The 25,432-nt window shown below is 36.3% G+C and overlaps 1 long non-coding RNA gene across 1 annotated transcript in view; it reads right to left on the bottom strand.

The window, feature by feature from the left end:
* The window catches only part of LOC123839453 (uncharacterized), a 75,112-nt gene extending 56,848 nt beyond the window's left edge, over nt 1-18,264 (bottom strand). The window contains exon 1 of the long non-coding RNA XR_006789645.2: nt 18,235-18,264. This is a non-coding gene — a long non-coding RNA (uncharacterized LOC123839453). The remainder of the gene's footprint in view (nt 1-18,234) is intronic.
* Between the last annotated feature and the right edge of the window lie 7,168 nt (nt 18,265-25,432).

Below are 25,432 nucleotides of genomic sequence, written 5' to 3' on the forward strand. Positions count from 1 at the left end.
GCCCCAATCAAAAGACACAGGCTATCAGACTGGATTAAAAAACAAGACCCATCAATATGCTGTCTGCAAGAGACTCATTTTAGAACCAAAGACACCCCCAGATTGAAAGTGAGGGGGTGGAAAACCATTTACCATGCTAATGGACACCAAAAGAAAGCTGGGATGGCAATCCTTATATCAGACAAATTAGATTTTAAACCAAAGACTGTAATAAGAGATGAGGAAGGACACTATATCCTACTTAAAGGGTCTCTCCAACAAGAAGATCTAACAATTGTAAATATCTATGCCCCTAACATGGGAGCAGCCAATTATATAAGGCAATTAATAACAAAAGCAAAGAAACACATCGACAACAATACAATAATAGTGGGGGACTTTAACACCCCCCTCACTGAAATGGACAGATCATCTAAGCAAAAGATCAACAAGGAAATAAAGACTTTAAATGACACACTGGACCAAATGGACTTCACAGACATATTCAGAACATTCCATCCCAAAGCAATGGAATACACATTCTTCTCTAGTGCCCATGGAACATTCTCCAGAATCGATCACATCCTTGGTTGCAAATCAGGTCTCAACCGGTACCAAAAGATTGGGATCATTCCCTGCCTATTTTCAGACCACAATGCTTTGAAACTAGAACTCAATCACAAGAGGAAAGTGGGAAAGAAGTCAAATACATGGAGGCTAAAGAGCATCCTACTGAAGAATGAATGGGTCAACCAGGAAATTAAAGAAGAATTAAAAAAATACATGGAAACCAATGAAAATGAAAACACAACTATTCAAAATCTTTGGGATGCAGCAAAGGCAGTCCTAAGAGGAAAGTATATAGCAATACAACCCTTTCTCAAGAAACAAGAAAGGTCTCAAGTACACAACCTAACCCTACACCTAAGGGAGCTGGAGAAAGAACAGCAAATAAAGCCTAAGCCCAGCAGGAGAAGAGAAATAATAAAGATCAGAGCAGAAATCAATGAAATAGAAATTAAAAGAACAGTAGAACAGATCAACGAAACTAGGAGCTGGTTCTTTGAAAGAATTAACAAGATTGATAAACCCCTGGCCAGACTTATCAAAAAGAGAAGAGAAATGACCCAAATCAACAAAATCATGAATAAAAGAGGAGACATCACAACCAACACCAAACAAATACAAACAATTATAAGAACATATTATGAGCAACTCTATGCCAGCAAATTAGATAACCTGGAAGAAATGGATGCATTCCTAGAGATGTATCAACTACCAAAACTGAACCAGGAAGAAATAGAAAACCTGAACAGACCTATAAGCACTAAGGAAATTGAAGCAGTCATCAAAAATCTCCCAAAAAACAAAAGCCCAGGGCCAGATGGCTTCCCAGGGGAATTCTACCAAACATTTCAAGAAGAATTAATACCTATTCTTCTGAAACTGTTCCAAAAAAATAGAAATGGAAGGAAAACTTCCAAACTCATTTTATGAGGCCAGCATTACCTTGATCCCAAAATCAGACAAAGACCCCCATCAAAAAAGAGAATTACAGACCAATATCTCTGATGAACATGGATGCAAAAATTCTCACCAAAATACTAGCCAATAGGATCCAACTGTACATTAAAAGGATTATTCACCATGACCAAGTGGGATTTATCCCTGGGCTGCAAGGTTGGTTCAACATCCGCAAATCAATCAATGTGATACAATACATTAACAAAAGAAAGAACAAGAATCATATGATCCTCTCAATAGATGCAGAAAAAGCTTTTGACAAAGTACAGCATCCTTTCTTGATCAAAACTCTTCAGAGTATAGGGATCGAGGGTACATACCTCAATATCATAAAAGCCATCTATGAAGAACCTACAGCGAATATCATTCTCGATGGGGAAAAACTGAGAGCTTTCCCCCTGAGGTCAGGAACACAGCAGGGATGTCCACTATCACCACTGCTATTCAACATAGTATTGGAAGTCCGAGCCACAGCAATCAGACAACAAAAAGAAATAAAAGGCATCCAAATCAGCAAAGAAGAAGTCAAACTCTCACTCTTTGCAGACGATATGATACTTTATGTGGAAAACCCCAAAGACTCCACCCCAAAACTGCTAGAACTCATACAGGAATTCAGTCAAGTGGCAGGATATAAAATCAGTGCCCAGAAATCAGTGGCATTCCTATACACCAACAACAAGACAGAAGAAAGAGAAATTAAGGAGTCGATCCCATTTGCAATTGCACCCAAAACCATAAGATACCTAGGAATAAATCTAACCAAAGAGACAAAGGATCTCTACTCAGAAAACTATAAAATACTCATGAAAGAAATTGAGGAAGACACAAAGAAATGGAAAAATGTTCCATGCTCATGGATTGGAAGAACAAATATTGTGAAGATCTCAATGCTACCTAGAGCAATCTGCACATTCAATGCAATCCCCATCAAAATACCATCCACTTTTTTCAAAGAAATGGAACAAAGCATCCTAAAATTTGTATGGAACCGGAAAAGACCCCGCATAGCCAGAGGAATGTTGAAAAAGAAAAGCAAAGCCGGCGGCATCACAATTCCGGACTTCCAGCTCTATTACAAAGCTGTCATCATCAAGACAGCATGGTACTGGCACAAAAACAGACAGATAGATCAATGGAACAGAATAGAGAGCCCAGAAATGGACCCTCAACTCTATGGTCAACTAATCTTCGACAAAGCAGGAAAGAATGTCCAATGGAACAAAGACAGTCTCTTCAACAAATGGTGTTGGGAAAATTGGATAGCCACATGCAGAAGAATGAAACTGGACCATTTCCTTACACCACACACAAAAATAGACTCCAAATGGTTGAAAGACCTCAATGTGAGACAGGAGTCCATCCAAATCCTAAAGGAGAACACAGGCAGCAACCTCTTTGACCTCAGCTGAAGCAACTTCTTCCTAGACACATCGCCAAAGGCAAGGGAAGCAAGGGCAAAAATGAACTATTGGGACTTCATCAAGATAAAAAGCTTTTGCAAAGCAAAGGAAACAGTCAACAAAACCAAAAGACAACCGACAGAATGGGAGAAGATATTTGCAAATGACATATCAGATAAAGGGCTAGTATCCAAAATCTATAAAGAACTCATCAAACTCAACACCCAAAGAACAAAGAATCCAATCAAGAAATGGGCAGAAGACATGAACAGACATTTCTCCAAAGAAGACATCCAAATGGCCAACAGACACATGAAAAAGTGTTCAATATCGCTCGGCATCAGGGAAATCCAAATCCAAACCTCAATGAGATACCACCTCACACCAGTCAGAATGGCTAAAATTAACAAGTCAGGAAACGACAGATGTTGGCGGGGATGTGGAGAAAGGGGAACCCTCCTACACTGTTGGTGGGAATGCAAGCTGGTGCAGCCACTCTGGAAAACAGTATGGAGGTTCCTCAAAAAGTTGAAAATAGAGCTACCATAGGATCCAGCAATTGCACTACTGGGTATTTACCCCAAAGATACAAAAGTAGGGATCCGAAAGGGTACATGCACCCTGATGTTTATAGCAGCAATGTCCACAATAGCCAAACTGTGGAAAGAGCCAAGATGTCCATCGACAGATGAATGGATAAAGAAGATGTGGTATATATATACAATGGAATACTATGCAGCCATAAAAGAAATGAGATCTTGCCATTTGCAATGACGTGGATGGAACTGGAGGGTATTATGTTGAGTGAAATAAGTCAAACAGAGAAAGACATGTATCATATGATCTCACTGATTTGAGGAAATCTTAATTGCAGGAAACAAACTGAGGGTTGCTGGAGTGGGGGGTGGGGTGGGAGGGATGGGGTGACTGGGTGATAGACACTGGGGAGGGTATGTGCTCTGGTAAGCACTGTGAATTGTGCAAGACTGTTGAATCTCAGATCTGTACCTCTGAAATAATGCAATATATGTTAAGAAAAAAAAAAGAAGAAGAAGGTAGCGGGAGGGGAAGAAAGAAGCGGGGGAAATCGGAGAGGTAGACGAACTATGAGAGACGATGGACTCTGAAAAACAAACTGAGCGTTCTAGAGGGGAGGGGGGTGGGAGGATGGGTTAGCCTGGTGGTGGGTATTGAGGAGGGCACATTCTGCATGGAGCACTGGGTGTTATGCACAAACAATGAATCATGGAACACTTCATCTAAAACTAATGATGTAATGTATGGGGATTAACATAAGAATAAAAAAAAAGAAGATTTTTGGGAGAAATTGGGTTCTTATTACATGGTTTTGAATGCACTAATAGGCCACTGTGCTCTCTGTAACCTCAAGGACTTGAATTATAAAGTGCCTGATGCCACACCAGGTATAGTGTCATTAGCCCTATTCTTCCAAACAAGTGAAATAAAAGCATTTTTCCATGTTTTTCAAACACATAAAATGCAGAAGGCAGGGTGCCTGCGTGGCTCAGATGGTTAAACATCTGCCTTCAGCTCAGGTCATGATCCCAGGGTCCTGGGATCGAGTCCCGCATTGGGCTCCCTGCTAGGCGGGGAGCCTGCTTCTCCCTCTGCCTCTGCCTCTCTCTCTCTCTCTCTCTCTGACTCTCTTGAATAAATAAGTAAAACATTAAAAAAAAATGCAGAAGACAGGCAAGGATTCAGCATTTTTGGAGTTTGTTGTCTACATACAAATCCAATTAGAAAATGACTATAACTTGAAATTAATGAGTAATAAAATCTCTTTAATTTTTCTGGTTTTTGTTTATAAATGTTAAAACACAGTACATGGTTATTTATTTTCTATTTAGCTAGTAAGGACTTGGACCTTCTGTTTTCTTTCACTGCTAATACGGACGGACATACTATAATTCATGCTCATGGCCAGTCACCTGAAAAGGTTATGATATTTTCATTCATATTTCATTCATATTGCTATTTTCAAGTTCTTCACTTCCTTTGCCAGAATGTGTACTCCCTCCTACACCCCACTGAAAAGAAAAAAAGCCAGTGAAGAGTCAGGTGTATGAGGTTTTGTGTTTCCCCCTCCTGTCTTTTATCATTGATTTTTATATCAGTCATAATAAAATATCTTTCTCTTCTGGAAATTGTTCATCTCTCTCTATGCAACAAATTTCTGTTGAGAATGAATAAGAATTACATTTAATAATGAATCTTCTAAGCCTTCATTTCCACCTGTGTTTGTCTGTGTCTGTGGTGGGGGGTGACAGGGAATGTGAAGTATTTTAAGGAGGTGCTGATGAAGAAAAGTGAAGATGATTCATTTGACCAGATTTGAGTCCATGTATAAATTCAATCAACTTTCTGACAGATACCTCCATGCACGTTGTTCTAATTCTTTGTCTTAGGTTTTTTTGTTTTTTCTTTTTTTTCTTTTTTCAGGCAGTGCTATGGTCTGAATATTTGTGTCCCTCAAAATTCATATATTGAAATCCTAGCCCCTGAGGTAATGGTGTTAGGAAGGGGAGGCCTTTAGGAGGTGATTAGGTAATGAGGGTGGAGCCCTCATGAATGGAATTAGTGCTCTTAGAAAAGGGACCCCAGAAAGCTCTTTGGATTCCTTCCACCATGTATGGACATCAAAGGGCCCCTCTATGAATTAGAAAGTGGCCTTTCACCAGACACCACGTCTGTGCCAGTGCCTTGATCTTAGACATCCCAGCCTCTAAAACTGTGAGAAATAAATTTCTTTTGTTTATAAGCCACCCAGTTTGTGGTATTTTGTTATAGGACAAACAGACTAGGAGTATAGATCCCTTCAATTTTAAGCAAAGTACCAAAGTGTCTTGAAAAAAGGTTTGGGTAATGAAATATTGAATTATGATAGTACAGTTTTGTACTGATTAGTACAGTTTTGTACTAATCAGGAGAAAAAGAAAAACGAAAAACAAACAAACAAACTTGTGAACTCATTAAGAAGTATTTGTAAGACAGGCAGCGTTTTCCACCCCTGTTCTGATGACTTTGAAAGGAGCATAGTCTGTTCCTATAAAGCAATAAAGTCATCAAGTCCACATGGATGATCTTCTTTGTTATTTAAAATAGGCTTTAAGAGTCTTTCCACATGAGGAAGGCCCATCTGATAGAGTTACTTAACAAGGCATTTATATTCTTAATAGGTTGCTGATAAATTCCGTTCAAAATCAGAGGCAGAGGTGATGCTACAATGGTCAAGATTATGACCAAGTTTTAGAAGTTCTTTAAAGTTACTATAAAGTGTACTGTTTTGAATATTCACTACAAGACTCCATGGCACACACATTATAAAGCCAAAGTATAATTAATCATAAATTACTACTATACCGGTTTGATTGTTTATAAAGAACTTTCTTATACATGTCTCAGTTCATAGTCATAGCAATCTGAGAAGACTTGTGGCGCAAAGTTGAATGGGCAGTGTGACAGGAATATCACCTGCAGTAGCCTTAGCTGTGACTTACTTCCCTCACTTACACACTATGTTCTAACTACTGGTTAGACCATAGAGTTAAGCATTGGTGGTAGTACATTTGTTCATATATTTAATCCTATTTACTTAATAAATATTTATTATGAAAACTTTTTTTCCTGAAATTTCTACCTTTAACTCATGCCATCTGATTATGTGGACATACTGAGGACATAGTAGCCAATTCATCACACATATTGACAGGAAACTTACACTGTAGGAGGGTTCCACATGCAGTAACTGGCCATTGGAAAACCCAGATAAAAGTTCTTCCCAACTTTGGAGAACTGGTTTGAGACTAGTCAAAGGTGAATCAGATTTATTTGCCTAATTCTCCCAAACTTTTCTTATCAATCATAGCATTCTTATCTTTGCAGTTCAGTGGCAGTCTAGGAAGGAATATAATCAGAAGGCAAGTAAAGGCTTTTCTTTCTAGACCTCCACTTTCAGGTGAGTAAAAGTGAGCACTTGTAATCCATTTCCTAAATATTCGTTCAGCAACAAACACTGAACACAAAAGTCAACCTCTCATACACACATTCTTGTCTACTTTGGTGAAAGCATCATGAGTTTGTGTGAGCATTTATGTAGAGTATGTGTATCTTTCAAAATGGACCTAAGATTTCACTAAATTTTGTGAAAATGATGCATGCACATAGTTTAAAAAATCAAATTGTACTATTAGGCTTACATTAAGAACCAGCAATACCAACCTCTTTTCCAATCCTGCTTCTCACAGGCTATTTTCTACTCTTTAGGTATATTTTCTGCTATTTCTAAAATATATGTTTTTAATTCATATTATTTCATCAGTATTTCAATTTCAAAATTTTTGCACTTTTAATTAAAATGTAATTGATGCATGATAAACTGGATATTTTTAAAATTTATAATTTGATGACTTTTGACACACACACACACACACACACGCTCATGAAAAGATCACCATAATCAAGATAACAAACATTCCCATCACTCCCAAAGGTCTCTTCATGCTCCTTTGAAATCATCCTTCCTTCTGTACCTCCAGCCTCCTCATCCCCAGGCAAACATTTGTCTGTTTTCTGTCACTAAAGATTAGTTTATTTCTAGAGTTTTATACAAATTGAATCATATAAAATGTACTTTTATAATCTGGCTTTTTTCATTCAGCAGAATTATTTTTATATCCACTCATACTGAATCTGTACCAAAAGTTCATTTCTTTTCATGGCTGAGTAGTATTCCATTGATAGGATATACCACTATTTCTTTATCCATTCAACTATTGATGGACATCTGGTTATTAAAAATTAAGCTACTATGGGAATGCCTAGGTGGCTCAGTTGGTTAAGCATCTGACTCTTGATTTTGGCTCAGGTCATGATCACAGGGTCCTGGGATCCAAACCCTGCACCAGGCTCCCTGCTCAGTGTGGAGTCTGCTTTTCTCCCTCTCCCTCTGCTCCTCCCCCTGCTCACTCTGTCTCTCTCTCTCAAATAAATAAATAAATAAATAGATAGATAAATAAATAAATAAATCTTTTACAAAATAAAGCTACTATGAATACTCATTAGACATTATTTTTGACTTCTTACTTGGTAATTAAAGTTTAGCTCTCTTACAATTTCCCCCATTCACTGTTTTCTTTCCCCAACAAAGTTCAATTATGTGTTAATTTTGGAATTATAACAATATTCGCTATTTACATTATTTTTTTTAATATTGTATTTATTTGTTAGAGAGAGAGAGGGAGAGAACATAGGCAGGGGAGTGGCAGGCAGAGGGAGAAGCAGGCTCCCCGCTGAGCAAGGAGCCCGATATGGGACGCAATCCCAGGACACTGGGATCATGACCTGAGCCAAAGGTAGACGCTTAACGACTGAGCCACCCAGGCATCCCTATTTACATTATTTTTAAATGCAAACATCGGTCATTGCTGAACCTAATAATGGGTATATCTAATTTTATTTTCTCTTACGACTTTTTGTTGCCTCACTTTTTCATTTGTTTATTCTCATATAGACCTACAAATAATTATCTCTCACCATCCAACAGCCTCTCAATATCATTTAGCAAATGGTAAAATGTACTAGATGAGCTATCATTTCTATTTTATACTGGAAATTCCTGATGGAGCCCTGCCTCGTCCTCCTCCTGGAAACTTGCTCTCCTGGTCAACACATAGCTGCATTTACATTGCTTTTGTTCTGGGAATTCTTTTCACTTCCCTCCTGGGTCAGGACCTGATTTCCCATGTTGTCCTCTTTCACCCTTATTTTAGTGAAACTCATCCTCCAGTACATTCCTGAGATAAGTATATAGGGAAGAGTTTAAATATTTTTATTCTTTGCAAGTATGAAAATTATTTCTTTCACCTGGTTCACCTGGGAGAGATTTACTGCTTGAAATTTTTTTTTACTCTGCATTATAAAAGCATTGTCCATTGTTTTCTAACTTCCAGTGTTGTCACTAAGATAATCAATATCCTCATATATAATTGTGACCATTTTTTCCACCTAGAATATTTTTAGCATCTTGCCCTTTTTCCTCACGTTCAAAAATTTTGCGGTGATATATCTTGTTACATTAATTTCCCTGAGCATCCTTTTAATCAACAGAATTATATCCTTGTTTCTATAAAATTGTCTGGCATTATTTCTTTGATATCCTCCCCTGCGCCCCCCCAAAAAATCTATATTCTTTTTCTACTTTCTCTTTTTTGAAACTTCTATTAATAGCATATTGGGTCAATACTGGCCCTGTAATTTTCTGATATTTTATGTCTTACAGTTTTCAATTATTTTTTTCCTTAATTTTAGGAAGAATCTCCAACTTTATCTTTCAACCTTTCTACTTTTTAAAAAAAATTTTCAGTGTAATTTTTAATTTCCAAAGACTTTTTATTCTTCTTTTATTTCTCCTGTGTTTATGGGATCTTATTATTATTTTATAGATATATATCTTTATTGATCTCTTAGAGAATATAAAATATATATCAAAATCTATATTTACAATCTTGTTGAACTGCATGAAATTGCTGCTATTTGATCATTTTATCTACAAAAATAGCAGTTTCCTATGGTTCCATCTAATATATCTATCTATAAATATATTTTTGTGTACACACACACACTTCTGTTCTCTGCAATTTTCTCTGAGTTTATTTTTAGTATTTATTGACTTTGAGTCCTAATTTTTTTTCTTTTTGAGAGAGAGAGAGAGAGTGAGCATGTGAGTGGAGTAGGGGAGGGAGAGGGAGAGGGAGAGACAGGGTGAGAGAATCTTAAGGAGGCTTCACACCCAGCCTAGAGCCTAACATGGGGCTCGATTTGCTCATGACCCTGGATCATGACCTGAGCCAAAATCAAGAGTTGGACACTTAACCAACTGAACCACCCAGGTGCCCCCAGAGTATTTTTTTTTTTTTTAATTTGCTCACTGCCCTATCCCCAGTCAAGTCAATACAAAAATTAACACCACAGGTGTGCTTGGCTGGCCATGCTGGTAGAACATGCAACTCTTGATCTCGGGGTCATGATTTCAAGCCCTACTTTCGGTTTAGAGCTTACTTAATAATAAACAAACAAACAAACACCTCAGGGTGCTGAGCAGATCTTTGAGGAGTCACTGAGTTATCAGTTTGTTCTGAGCTATCTGGAGGTCCAACTGCCCCCTGGAGATCAGACTTTCACTCTGAATTGGGGCATGACTAGACATGTTATAGGTCTTTACAGAACTCAAAAGGATAGAACTATGAGCATGGCAAAAATTTATTCATAGGGGATGTATTAGTCAGGGTTCTCAAAGAAAGAGAACCAACAGGAGAGAGAGAGAGGAGATTCATTATAGATATTGGCTCATGTGATTAAGGAGGCCAAAAAGTCCTAAATGTGCCGTCTTCTAGCTAGGAAACCAGGAAAGCTGGTGGTGTAATTCAGTTTTAGTCTAAAGGCCCAAGAACCAGGGGTGCTTAATGTCCGTGGGCAAGAGAATATGGATGTCCCAGCTCAAGCAAAAAGAATGACATGTTCTTCCTCTACCTTTTTGTTCTTTTCAGGCCCTCAATGGATTGGATGATGTCCACCTGAGTGGGGAGTGTAATATTCTTTGCTCACATTCAAATGCTGATCTCTTCTGACAACACCCTCACAAACACATCCATAAATAATGTTGTACCAAATATCTGCACATCCTTAGCCCAGTCAACTTGACACATAAAATTAACACCACAGGGGTGCCTGTCTGCCCATGTTGGTAGAGCATACAACTCTTGATCTTGGGATCATGATTTCAAGCCCCACTTTGGGCTTAGAGCTTAGTTAATAATAAATAAATAAAATAAATAAATAAAACAAATAAAACAAATAAATAAATATCATGGGTGCTAAGCAGATCTGTGAGGAATAATGGAGTCTATTACCTTTTTATAATGGTATAAAGCCTGTGGCTTCAGAACCTTCTGATCCATGGATTTCTTGCACATTAAACTATTTTACCACAGTTCAAATGTACCTTTGTGAGGGAAATACAAAGTCATTGATGGTCAGGAAACGCTTTTCTATCTTTGTTTTGAGATTATACTGGCAAAGTTTGCTTAGTGATCTATTAGTACCAACGGGAAAGCAATCTTGAACCAAGTCTGAGTTGTCATTCTCACCAATTTTCAAAGTCAGGCTGGCCCTTTTTGGTGTGACTTAATCACCCCATTTTCAGCTCTGTACTCTAGTCACCCATTTGAAGTACCCAAGACTAATTTCTGAGAACTTCTGTGATTATCTGAGGGCCTATGATTGACTACTTGTTTGTACCTACTTCCACCTCTGTAGGCATTTAGGATTGAAGTTCTTCCTTTTCATTTCTGTTATTCTAAACTGTGTTGGCATTTATCCTTAATTAACTGGTTTTCCACTCCTGGTCTCTTTGTTCTTATGGATTTATAACTTTTGTTTGTTTGTTTCTTTACCTTTATTTTGGTAGGATTGAAAGTGGAAGCAGATATAAATGTATCTGTTCTCTGCCATGCTTATCCAGTTACCTTATATCATACTTTACAAAAATATTATCTTATTAAAGCATTATTCATATACAATAAAGTCCATCTTTTTTATAAGTGTAAAATTTTATAATATTTTTAGATCTTAGATGTTTGAAATGCCATACTCAATAGTAACATGCAGATCCATCATAATTACATATGTCTTTTTCTATCTTAAACTCACATAGATAAATATATGCATTCTTCCTGGTAAGAGTAGAGGAATTATAATCCCTTAACATTTAGAAGAAAATAACTGTTGATGTTTGTCATAGATTTGAATGAAAATAAGTGGGAAACCAATATGGTTGGCAATATATCTAACTATAATGAGACCAATAGCAGAGCTATTGTTTATGGATAAGCAATCACGATGAAAACAGGAGTATATCCTATACTATAACAGTCAATAATGCTTAATTGGTTCCTATCATTTTTTTAAAAAAAATATAAAAAGAAGCAGATAAGAAATATACTAGTTTTGAAGCAAGACAAAAGGAAATGAGCAAAATTGGGATTTGACCAAATGATTCCTGCCTAAAGTGGTACAAAAGAGTATATATAAACATCACAGAGGCTGCATATTTGTAGCAAATGCTCTTTTAATGGTTGCTGATAAAGAATGACAGGCACTTTGAGAGCATCTGATACATTTCTCCAAGGAGCCCACTGTTCTCTTTGGAAATACTGGACGGGAGCATACAACATATCTTCCAAAATTTCTGAACATATGTGTTTTATTTTTTTAATTTTAAGTGATGCATAAATGCAAATACTTTTACCAATTTTCAGTGATAAAGCCTTTAGTATGGGTCTTCTAGTTGGAACCATAAACTTAGTCATCTGCAGACATGAGGCAGGGATATAAACACAGATATAAGAAAATAGGCAATGGTGAATCACAGAATGGCATAACCTCATAAAGACACTCAAAAATAAAATATCTTTAAAATGTATGAAAATAAATTTTAAAATGAGTAGATAAATTAAAAATAGATAATTAAATAAAAATAAGTAAAGCAAACCTGAGTCTTGAGGTGCTTATAGACTGCAGGCAACTAGTTTAACCTCTAGTTTAGGAAATGATGGGTGAGTTCTCAGAAACTGACATCCTTAAGAAACAGCAGATATATCCTGCACCTAATTCTCAACTCAAAATTTACTTAGATTTCCTATTTAATCTTTTTCTCACTTTTTTTCCTTCCTTACAATGTTTTCCTTTTTCCTACTTCTCTAGTGTTTGCTCCTTATGCTTTTGTCCCTTTCTTTTTTCCTCTTTCTCCCTTCCTTACTCCACCAAGATGTGAAATGTTTTATATATAACTACTCTTGTAAAGGTGAATCAAACTGAATCTCCCTAAGTGGCTTTTGTCCCTCATTAAAAACCTTAGATGGCATCTCCTTACCTATAGCACTATAACACAGAGACAATATTGCTGGGCCTCCTATTCAAAGTCTTCTTCAACTGATCCCTACTTGCTCTGCTAGCCTCATCTCTTAGGACGGTAGTTCTTCCAGTATCCCAGACTCACAAGACTATAGCAGCCAGTGAGCATATAGTGCATACTACTTACTCCCTACTACTCATCTGTGTTCCTTTACTTTGCCTGGAACATGCCATGAATACTGTAGGTATTTTAATAAATATGAGTTGAATTTGAATTTTCTGTTATCAATTTGGAAGAAAATGAGTTGGAATATTACTATTTCTCAGTTAAACAATTTAAAAGCTAATTAAATTAGGTCACATTTCGCTTATGACTTTTTTCTTCTTAATATCAAAATGAAGCTGTTAAAAATATAAAAGGCATCCTTGTCTGCATTTTCATGCTCTGTTGTTTTGCTTGTTTGTTTCGACATGGCACTAGGTGTTTGATTCTGGCATGTGTTGATGGGCATGGATAAAAAGCAAGAAGTGAAATAGATTTCCAAGGTCAGAAATTGTTGACTAGTAGACTATAGTCCACTTTCACTGCTAAGAGATTTTGCTTCCAATGTTTTAATTATTCTGGGCTCTTCTCTATTATATGAATTTGCTATATAAATTCTTATGCTTTCATTCATATACGGCACCCTTTCTTTCCTCAATTCTCTGGGTAGAATCTTGCAAAGAGAGTAAACAGACATTTCCTTGCCATTTACAAAGGGCTTTGTTTGCTCAAGAAGTCCATAATTTAGACACTAATGAAATATGAAATATGCCACATTATACTTTGAAAATGACCTTGTATCAATATCAAATGTGGAGAATGAGTGTTCAGGGAATTTCATGGTTTCTATCCAAATTTTATGCCTACTTCATAGAATCTTTTATCCACACTTATATGCCTTGATGTGTTTATAAACATTAATATAAAAAGAACAGTGTAGTTTGTTTTAAAAATCTAAAATCTGACTTATCTATGAGACACACTTCAGAACACAAACCAATTTTGCTATAGTAATACTGTGTCAATACTTCCTGACAGAAGACAAATGTTGTTATTATTTCACCATTTCTTAGCTTTGTAAAAGTTTAGAATTTTACAAAATGACTCTTCTTTACATGTCAAAACAGTAAGTTGATGAAAAAAAAAAAAACTACAGCATTTTTTATATCTGGTAGCAATGATGGATAATCCAGGTGTGTTGGGTTATAAATGGTATACATACCATATTGATAACTTAAAAAAACAGTGAATATAGTTTTAATGGAGAAATGTATTTTTTAATTTTAAGTTTTTATTTTAATTCCAGTTAGTTAACATACAGTGTAATATTAGTTTGAGGTGTATAATATAGTGATTCAACAATTTCATACAACACCCAGTGCTCATCACAGCAAATGCACTCCTTAATCCCCATCACCTATTTTACCCATCCCCCCACCTACCTCCCCTCTGGTAACCATCAGTTTATTCTCTATAGTTAAGAGTTTGTTTCTTGGTTTACCTCTTTTTTCTTCCCCCATGTTCCTTTGTTCTGTTTCTTAATTTCCACATAGGAGTGAAATCATATTTGTCTTTCTCTGACTGACTTATTTTGCTTGGTATTACACTCTCTAGATCCATCCATGTTGTTGCAAATGGCAAGATTTCATTATTTTTTATGGTTGACTAATATATATAGAGAGAGACAGAGAGAGAGAGAACATCTTCTTTATCCATTCATCTATCAATGGATACTTGGGCTGCTTCCATATCTTGGCTATTGTAAATAATGCTGCTACAAACATGGGGTGCATGTATCTCTTTGAATTAGTGTTTTTGTATTATTTGGGTAAATACCTAGTAGTATAATTGCTGGATCATTGGGTAGATCTATTTTTAACTTTTTGAGGAACCTCCATACTGTTTTCTACAGTGGCTATACCAGTTTGTATTCCCACCAACAGTGTACAAGTGTTCCTTTTTCTCCACATCCTTGCCAACACCTGTTGTTTCTTGTGTTTTTGATTTTAGCCATTCTGACGGGTGTAAGGTGATATCTCATTGTAGTTTTGACTTGCATTTTCCTGATAATGAGTGATGTTGAGCATCTTTTCCTGTGTCTGTTGGCCATCTATATGTCTTCTTTGGAGAAATGTCTGTTCATGTCTTCTGCCCATTTTTAATTGGATTATTGTTGGAGAAATGTATTTTTTCATCAAATCACAGATAATTTTTTTTTAAAAGATCACTGTGACTTGTTTTGCTTTTATTTGATTAGATATTCCCCATGATAGAAGATTGACATCAGAACTATCTAAAAGTCATCAGTCTCCATCTAGTAGTTCATTGGCTGGCATATAGAACAAATAGCTAGGGAGTTTGTTAGCACTCAAGAAAATTAGAAAAGAGATAAAATTATGCTTCGGGTTTCCATCTTTTCTAAGCTTTTTTCTAGATTTCCTTTCCTATTAACCACCCCCCAACACACACAGAGTCACTTAATATTTTCATACTATTGTAGCCCTTTTCATAGTGGATATCTGATAAATTCTTTCAGGGAAGATGCTTAGGGATTTAATGTGCTATAATGATAAGAATAATTAGAAATTCACAAAAGAGCCCAAGAAAGAAAATGAATACAATGCATAACTCACTATTTGCAGGATTTAAGAAATACTTGGAGGAGAAACTTTCTAGAGCTTTAATCTCAAGATACAAAGACGAGTCTTTCTCTGAGATGATGTCCATAAACTTATAGAGAAACAATAGTGTTAGATTCATATCTTATGTTTGAACTGGAGTGTGATCAGGATAACTGGAACAACTTTGGTTTTGTGGATGTTTAGGCTGGAGTGCTCCCAATAATTATTCACTTTTACCAAGAGGATGTTATACCTAGAAATTCTGCTCCACTTCCTTGTATCCACCCATTCCTAGTGTTACTGACTTCATTATTTTCCGAAGGCAGGGGCTTATTCCATAGAATCTTTCTTATCTCCATATAGGCAATTTTCCAAAATAACTGAGCTTATCAATTCCTTCTGTAAAGGAAACTGATTCCCATGGATCAGTTAATTCTCTGGACAATCCCTAGGATGACTAAAAAATTGTTTCACCATCAATTTAATTGTTGGTTCCCAAACCTTTTGTGCTGGTTGGACTTGTTATTATATTATGTAATTTAATTAAATAGTATGCAAACTTAAAAAATAACTAAAATAAAATTGTATGCAAATGTGAAAGTAAAAAGAGTTTTGTTGTGCCTATAAATAATAAATTGAAAGCTTTCCACAGACTCAATAACTGCTAGTCTTAAGAAAATTAAATTGGAATAGATAAAGACAAAAATAATTTACAAAAATTAAAAGAATTTCTGAACTCTGCTTCACAAATTTCTTTAGCTTTTTTCTTTTTAAAAATGTGAAATTGGAAATTATGGAAAATATATTATGCATATGGTTTATGCAAGAAATAGAACTCTGATCATGAACCTTAGTCAAAGAAAAGTCATTGGTCCTACATCAAAAAATTACCATATGATTTTGCATTTATATGTTAAGTGTTCAAAATTGTTTAAGGTATATTTGTGACATTTTTGTAAGCCAAATTTAATCTTTTAATATTATTATTAAAGACTAGGTACTGATCTAATCACCTCTGAGAAATAGGCTTCTATGAAATGTCAGTGGAGGAGATCTTTTGGCTGGCAAACTAACATCACATGAAGTCAGAGCACGTGATATGAAATTGGGAGTGAAGAAAAGGCTGCAGATTTAATGAAAGAGTCCACCCTTGCTGGCTCAATGATTCCTGCAATCCCTTCTACACAGCACAAATATTTTTAGAAAAAACTTAATCTGTAATCATCTCTAAGAAAGAGAATATGCTAAGTGGCAAGTGATTGAGGTCAGCTTTATAAATGAGGAAAAGAGAAAACAGACTGGTGTCTATTGTTTCTGTAGAAGTGGTATCTCAATGGGAGTGTAAGAAGTAAAAATTCAGAATGGGGGTTGGTTGTTTATGTTGTGGTTGAGTTGAATCCAAACCTTGATGAAGTCAAGGATAGTCAGCTTTCATATTGCATTTAATTGAGAGTCAGAGCATAAAGTATGTTCTTGGAAGACTAAGCAATAAACAGCATTGTAAGAAATAGGCTCCCACCAGGAACAAATACCTCCTTCTTCCCTCAACAACAGTTCTGTAGTTCTCTCTTTTCCAACTAAAATATAAACTCCATGGTCAGGATCACATTCCTTGTGGCTAGAAGAAAGCCTAACATATTGATGATGCTCAAAAGTTGTTTATTAAATCATGGCCTGAATTCTTTCTCTATTGTATTAACTTGTCCCCCCTCTCTTTCTCTTACCTTTTAGTTCTTAAATTGTCCTCAGACCCCTCCATGGTCAATGCAAACAGTTAAAACTAAAGATACTTGCTCCTTCCCAACACCATGAATTTTTCATTTACTCCACAATTAGCAACCTGCATGGTGTTAACAGTTATTATTATTATTATTATTATTATTATTATTATTATTATTATTTATTGGATCCTTGAATGGAAAGCATTAGAAAAGTAGACCCATTATCTTGGGTCAGTTTTCCCAGAAGCAGATGCTTAGACAAGCATTTGTATACAAATGAGCTGTTAGGAGATGCTTCCAGGAAAAACAGGTAAAGGAGTAGGAGACATTGAGTGGGGAGAAGTAAGAAACTAACCAAGAGTGCAATTCAGGTGTCCTCCTAGCCTCAGCCTGATCCCATGGGGAGCTCTGAAGATTGAAGACTGCAGTGTATTTTCCCCCTGCAGGCAAGGGATCAGACTTTTTACCTTGTCTTCCCTTAGTCATTGGCTATAGACCTCCCCAGGGACTATTAAACTCTAAAGTATTTCCAGAAAAACTTTAAGCCTATGGGTCCAAGGACAGTCCTCTGAAGAATGTTGCAGTTTCAGGTGTGAATAGGTAACAGGAAGAGGCTGTGGTATAGACACATAAGAAGGATCCAGGGGAGCTGGACAGATCATTAATTAAGGTATCCCCTAATGCCAAAAACTGTACTGAGTAAAACTCTCATTTGCCACCTTCTGGCCTGATTAGTAAGGTGGGTACATGAACACACAGTGTTCTTTGGGGTTCTACCTAATACATCCATCCCCTTGGTGGAGTTTTCAGATTTGGGTTCTGCTTGCATAGGTCTATTTTACTGTAGGTCGCCATAATTCTAGGGAAGAATATTCAGTTAATTCCTCTACACTTTTCTTAAATTGAGCTAGAGACATTTTTTAATGTTCCCCAGAATTAGTTCCTGTACTAAGATGTGAAAATTAAGATGCCCCATTGTCAACTGTAATGTGCACTGGGGTTTGGTTTCTTACCTGTTACTGTAATCCATCTCCAGTTTCATACTGAACAGATAAATGAAAAAGTATATTATTTTTATGTTATCAAAATTGTGAATATTCTCTAGAATCTGATAAATAGCTCACGATAGATTTTTTAAATGACATATTAAGGATGTCCATCTTGACATGAATATATTAACAGATGCCCATCTTGACATGAATATACTAACATCTGTTCTACTTTTCTTTCTTTTGACATTATTGTTACTCTTTATAAGAAATAACTTTTTTGAAAAATGTAATTTTGCTTTTATTTTTCACGTAGATGTAAACAATGGTTATATAATTATATAACCTCTTTATGTGTAATAATATGCATATACAGTTTATATATAAAATTTTTATTTTTATATAAAATATATATTTATATATATATAAAATATTATACATATATATAATCTATGGAGGTGAGCATTACAGCAAACAATCAAATCACAAATATGCTTTACCAAGAAATAACTGTTTTAAATGTTGTACTCTACAATGAACAAAAAGTCACAAAGGTCACACATCTTTTCTATTTTCTTTATGTGATTATAAAATCAAAATTACTTACTCAATAATCTTAATTATCTTTTTCCTCAGCAAACTAATATTATTGCCAAGCAGATTCTGACAGATTACTTACAGGTGGAGTATGGGGAGGAACTTCTATAAGCTGACATATCTATAGGTGGAAAAGAAGGAGGTATTAGAAAGTCAACAAAAACATTAACAACTGAGCATGCCTGATGGACATCTGGTCTTGTTGTGTACTCTAATACAAAACATCATAACAATAAATGCTCATAATGAACTAATAAAGTATGATGGATTCATTGTACCATTCATTAAAATTTTGATAGATGTCCTTCGAAAAATCATTAAACAAAAACTGACAGAAGTAATGGAAAAAAAATGTTAATGAAATCTTAAATTTAATGAAAGATGTATAAGACCACTAAACTAAAAACTGCAAATTATTGCTGAGAGAAATTAATAAAAGTGAAAAATTAATAATGAATAATGAAAATTAATGAAATGGAGAGATAAACCTTGTTTATGCATTATAAAAATTCAATATTGTTAAAATATCTTGTTTTCCTCAAACTAATCTATAAATTCAAAGCAATCTCAATCAAAAGCCCATCTAACATTTTTGTATAATTGACTACATGATTCTAAAGTTTATATGGAACTACAAAGACCTGCAATAGCCAAAACAATCTTTAAAAAATACAGAGTTGGTTGAGGTGCCTGGGTGGCTCACTTGTTAAATGTGGGACTCTTGATTTTGGCTCAGGTCATAATCTCAGGGTTGTAAGATCAAGCCCTGTGCTTAGGGTTCTCCCTCTCCCTCTCCCTCTGCCCCTCCCTCTGCTCGGGCTCTCTCCCTCTCTCCCTGTAATATATAATAATATACTTTATATATATTATATAAGTAATATATATATAAAGTTGGAGGATGAAAACATGAAACTTTCAAGAACATAGCAGAAAACATGGAAGAATAGCTTAAAGCATATTAACAAAGGAAAAGATTACTTATTACACAAAAAACACTACTATAAATCAACAACAAAGATAATTATTTGGACTTTATCAAAATGTGAACGTCTGTAACCAAAATATCGCATTAAGAAAATGTAAGTGCAAGATATAGACTGAAAAAAATATTCATTTTACATGTGTTTGACAAAGATCTTATATCCAGATACAAATCAACAATTAAAAGTCAAACATACAATAAAAAAAAAGTGGGCAAAATGTTTGAAGAGGCACCTCATAGAAAGATATAGGAATGGCCAATAAGAGCACGAAATAGTTCTTTACCTTCTTAGTCACCTGGAAAACAGAAAAAAAAAAAATAATAATGCGATACCACTTCACACTCACTAGAAGGCTTATAGTAATGACTAACAACAGTTATTGGCAAGAATGTACAGCAACTAAGATTTTCATACACTGTTGCCGAGAATATAAAATGGTACAACTACTGTGGCAAAATATTTGGTAGTTTTGCTAATGAAGTTAAACATACACCAACCCTATTACACAGAAATTTCACTCCTTGGTGTTTACCCAAGAGAAATTAAAACATACGTCCACAAAGGGACCTGACATATAATATTCATTGAAGCCTAATTTAGAGTAGGCCCAAATTGAAAACAACCCAAATGTTTTGGGTTTTGTTGTTTTACTAATTTCTCCTCTACAGGAGAATTAGTAAAAGGCGAAAGATTTATGCGATCTGAAGAGAAACCAGAGTATCTACAGGAGAATTAGTAAACAAAGTATGTTATATTCATATAATGGAATATTATTCAACAATAAAAAGAATAAACTCCCGGAACACACAACATGGATGGATCTCAAATTTGTTATACTGAAGAATAAAAGTCATATACAAAAGATCACTGTACTTTTATAAAGTTCAAGAGCAAGCAACTTAATCTATGGTGATAGAAATCAGAACACAAGTGATATCAGCATCATGGCAGCATAAGATGTCTCTAATTTTTGTTCCCCCCAACCACAAAAATTCAGCATCCATCCACAGACAGAAGTGCTTTTGAAGGAGCTGTGGAATCCAGCCTACACCAAGGAGCCTGGAGGAATCTTGCCCACCTGTGTTCAGGGCAATAGGCAGACAGACCTAGGTCTGAGCTGTGGACCCTGCAGTGGCCTATGAACTGGCTGCAACCTCTCTCTCTTGGCCACAGGCCAGGAACCCCTAGAAAACACCATCTTAGACAATCACCCATGGTTGAGAGAGCCCTTGTAGAAGTTCAGCTTTCCAGAGGAGAAGTTACAGCATACTGTTGGAGCAAAAAAAAATATGAGTTTGGACACAGTGGAGTGGAAGGCAGTTACTAAAGACTGTAGGAAGTGACTTCTTCAAATATGAAAAGAGCAACACAGAACTTTTAAGGAACAATTTCCACCTTACTACATACCAGGGTGGGGAATTGCTACTCTCAGGCATACGTACAGCTGGAAGCCAAGCAAGAGTCATTCAGAAGTAGTTTGGAGACTCTAATAGCTAAGTTACCTTAGCAGAGATATAGAAGATGAGAAGCACTGAAAAACAATTGTGGAAAGTTATAGGTAGAAGGGGATGCCATTGCCTACAGTGTAAGAAGTTGTAAGCTTCCACCAACAGAAGCCACTATTCATTTATTCATTCAATCAAATATTTAAAATATTTAATCAGTGTCTAATACAAACTGGCACTGTCGTAGGCCCTGAAATTTCATGGTAAACTCTTTAACATCATGGGTCCTATATTGTAGTGGGAGAGGAAGGTATTTATCAAATAATCACACCAATATATGTACAAATATGAAAGTACTAACATGAAAAGAGTAATGTAGGAAAAGTACATAGAGCTAGAAGAGCTTATAACAATAATAGCAACTCCTTATGTTTATTTTTTACAACAACCCTACAAGCTAAATGCAGTCATTCTCATTTCCATTTCATAGCTGAAGAATCTGAGGCAGTGAGAGGATTAGTAACTTGCCAAAGATCACAGAGCTGGCCAGTGGCTGAGCCGGAGTTTTGATCCAGGCCTTCTGTTTCTAGATTCGGTGTTCTTAACCACAGTGATATAGTGCATACCCACTTGATCTGGATGTGTTCAGGAAGATGTCCCTGGGAAAAAAACAACCAACCAACCAACCTTTTAAACCGAAATCAGAGAGATGTGTAGGAATTCCCTGGGAGAAGAGTGTGTGCAAATTCCCTGATGTGATTGGGAGCATGGCAGAGTTGATGGACAAGAAAGTTGTACGTTAATTCTACAAAAATTAGAGAAGATCCTATGTATGATTAAACAAGTCAGAAGAGAGAGATAATATTAACTTAAAGTGTCATTAGTTTGTGTCCTTCCTAAATTAAAAAAAAAAAAAGACCTTCTAAATAAAGAGTTAAATTACATTCTCCATCAGCAGCTGCACTTCTTTGTTATTCTGTCCTCCGTGGGGGTGAGGAATGGGCCACCTTCACTATTCTGGGACCCTTTCAACCAGTACTGTTCACCAATATTAAGCTGAGATTGCAGGAGCCCTGAAACCTTTAGGCTCAATTCTTTTTTTCTAATCAGCTGAGGAAAGTTCTTTTCCCAACAACTGTATCCCATTGTTCCACAAAGACTCTTCTCTAAGAAAAATGAAGCAGTTAATTCCCCCTGCTAAACACAGCAGGAAGGTAATACTTTTCTCAAATATCAAATCAGTCCGATTTCATTTAGACTTAAATGATTTTTCTGGCCCCTCTTCATGTAGATACCTCTGCAGTCAATTAGCATTGTCACTTTTAATCTTCTGTAGTCTGATCCTGGTCATTTCCCATTAGGGTTCTATTAAATAGATTCTTATGGCCTGGCTGAACTGACTGCAGTGCACTATCTGTAGAAAGCACGCTAGCCATCATTATGCAGCTGGCATTTACTAAAGGTTAGATATTACCGATAACCTTAATCACAAATTATGCTACTTTGCCTGAAAATTCACCTCTGGATTTTTTTTGCCACCAAACTCGAATGTTCCTAGAATAGTCAGGCTATGCTTGGATGGAAAGGCACCTTGAATTATGCATCTCAGCTTAAGCTACTTTAAACTTCATGGCCTTTGCCTCAAGATCCAAAGATGCTGTTGCAGTCAGGGGCAAAAACACCTGCATCTAACTGCAATGCCAGGTGCACTCTAACTAAAGAGGAAGGAAGCATACATTTTCCTCAGGAAAAGAACTCTGTCCTACTGTGGCTTTTCTCAGTCCATTGGGTCTTGCAAATAAAATAAGGATGGAACTGTAGAAAATTGAAACAGATAAAACGTAGAAAATTCATATCTTTTAAGTGCACATATAGGGCAATGTTAGAGTACCTGTACAACATACAGCAGATACAAAATAGCATCCTCTAATAGACAAAGCAACAAGCCAGGTGTCAGAAAGCATGGCTTCCACATACCCAGTACTAACTGCTGCTGTGACGTTGAGTGAGTTGCATGATTCCACTAGGCTCTGAAAGTCCTTGGTTAGATGTAAATATAAATTGGGTGCCTGACTAGTGACTTCAGCTGATTTAACATGGGCTATCTCTTTGGCAGAGTGGAGAGAGAGGAAACAAGCAGGACTGGCCTAGCACCCTCCAACTGGGCTGCCCTCTGTGGAATGGCATCAGGGAGACCGGTCACTATTACATCCTGAGGGAAGAGAGACAGGGAAGGCAGAACTGGAAGAGAGCTATGTCTACTATGTAATTTTATTGGCAGCCAGTCCTAGGGGATAGAGATCCACAAATATATCCAGCAGTGTAAACCTTCTCATGGACTTCTGGCCCCTTTTATCCTTTCAGCCATAGGCCCATTCAATAAGCTTCTTAAGCATTTATTAAGTAGGGTCCCTGCCCTTTAAGGGCTTGTGGTTTAGTAGGAAAAAAGTTATGCTGGCTTTGGACAGATGGTCACAGAGAATATTATGAGACTCAAGTCTTTACCTTTATTTTAGACCAAAGTTCTTGGTACCTATTCTAGATTTAGTTTCTCCCCAATTATTCTCTTACAGAGTTCCATCAATTTCTTCATCTGCCTCAAAGAAATTCTTCACGAATAAACATCTAGAACTAAACAGTAAATAGGACTAATTGGTATATGCCAGAGAGTTGACCAGAATGGGTCCTGCCTCTAAACTTCCTTTATGTCCTTTCATTACTGGTGATTATTTTACTCTTCCTTTCATTTAATTTGACTCTTCCTCAACTTCAACATCCAACTTAGGTATTCTTTAAGAAACTTCTCAGACAATTGCATATCTAATTTCTGAAGAAACTAGTTTTTCTGAAGAACAACTTCAACATCCAACTTAGGTGTTCTCTAAGAAACTTCTCAGACAATTGCATATCTAATTTCTGAAGAAACTAGTTCTTCTGAAGAAATGTAATATTTCTGAAGAAATGTAATATTTCTGAAGAAATGTAGTTTCTTTGGAGCACCATACCCAGAAACTCACTCAAGTCCATAAAAATGGCACCCAGGAGAATTCCTGCTGGATCTACTTTAATAAGTGGTTAAGGGTCAACTGTGATTAAATTAGCAAACGCTTGCCAAAGAGCTTGAAAATTATTTTATTAAATATTTTTAAGGAAAATTTCTGAAACTGTCTCGGTCCTTTAATCTTTCTCATCAAGTTAACTTTTTTCATGCAACCAAAAACTATCAGTTTAATAAAGCCGAATTGTGATCACTTTAATATATTAAAGCAGGTGGTAGAGGTGAAAAATCAATGTGGTTTTGGAATTGTCTGAGAAGTTTCTTAGAGAACACCTAAGTTGGATGTTGAAGTCGAGGAAGAGTCAAATTAAATGAAAGATAGAGTAAAATAATCAGCAGTAATGAAAGGACATGAAGGAAGTTTAGAGGCAGGACCCATTCTGGTCACATTGGCCAAAGGAGTGTTGGTTCACCTGTTTTCATAAAGTCCAATGCAGAAATAATAAAATGTCTTTCAGGCCATCCCTCTCCCCACCATTTAAAGTGCAAATAACTGTACAAGAGATGAAAGGGGTTATGTTCTAACACCATAGAAAAATATAAATAAGTGACATAGTTATTTACTCACAATAATAGCAACACCCATACATATTTGAAAAGCAGCAGTATCCTCACAACTTTATAATATTTTATCCTTGTGGTAGTCCTTCAAAAAACAGATGCTAAAATGTGATTAGATATGCAAGAATTATTAGGAAAAATACCTGTGAGAGAAGAAGGAGGGAGCCGAGAGAGGCTGGGAGAGCTGTCAGACTATGATATGAGGCTGACCGTGAGAGAAGGAAGGAAGGAAGGAAGGAAGGAAGGAAGGAAGGAAGGAAGGAAGGAAGGAAGGAAGGAAGGCAGACTGTGAGGAAGGGAGGAAGAGAGGCAGGCCAGGTGGAAGCATCACAGGCTGCAGTGCAGTTCTAAGGAAATTTTGTGAAGCTGTCAGAGACTCCTCAAGCTAAGGTCAGCCTTCACAGAAGTCCCATGCTTCCCATGATGGGTCTGCCTTAATATCTCCTTGGGCTGAATTATTGTCTGGGAGCAGCCAACAAGAAGCATGGCCTCTGTACAAACCCAGCATTGGGTTTTAGGGAGTAGCAGCTGAGGCCCTCAACAATTTCCTTGCTGTTGGAAATCTGAGAGCTTCATTG

This window comes from Mirounga angustirostris, unplaced genomic scaffold (assembly GCF_029215605.1).
Source record: "Mirounga angustirostris isolate CCGP_5_RB_7025 unplaced genomic scaffold, mMirAng1.0.hap1 SCAF_3, whole genome shotgun sequence".
Taxonomy (NCBI): domain Eukaryota; kingdom Metazoa; phylum Chordata; class Mammalia; order Carnivora; family Phocidae; genus Mirounga; species Mirounga angustirostris.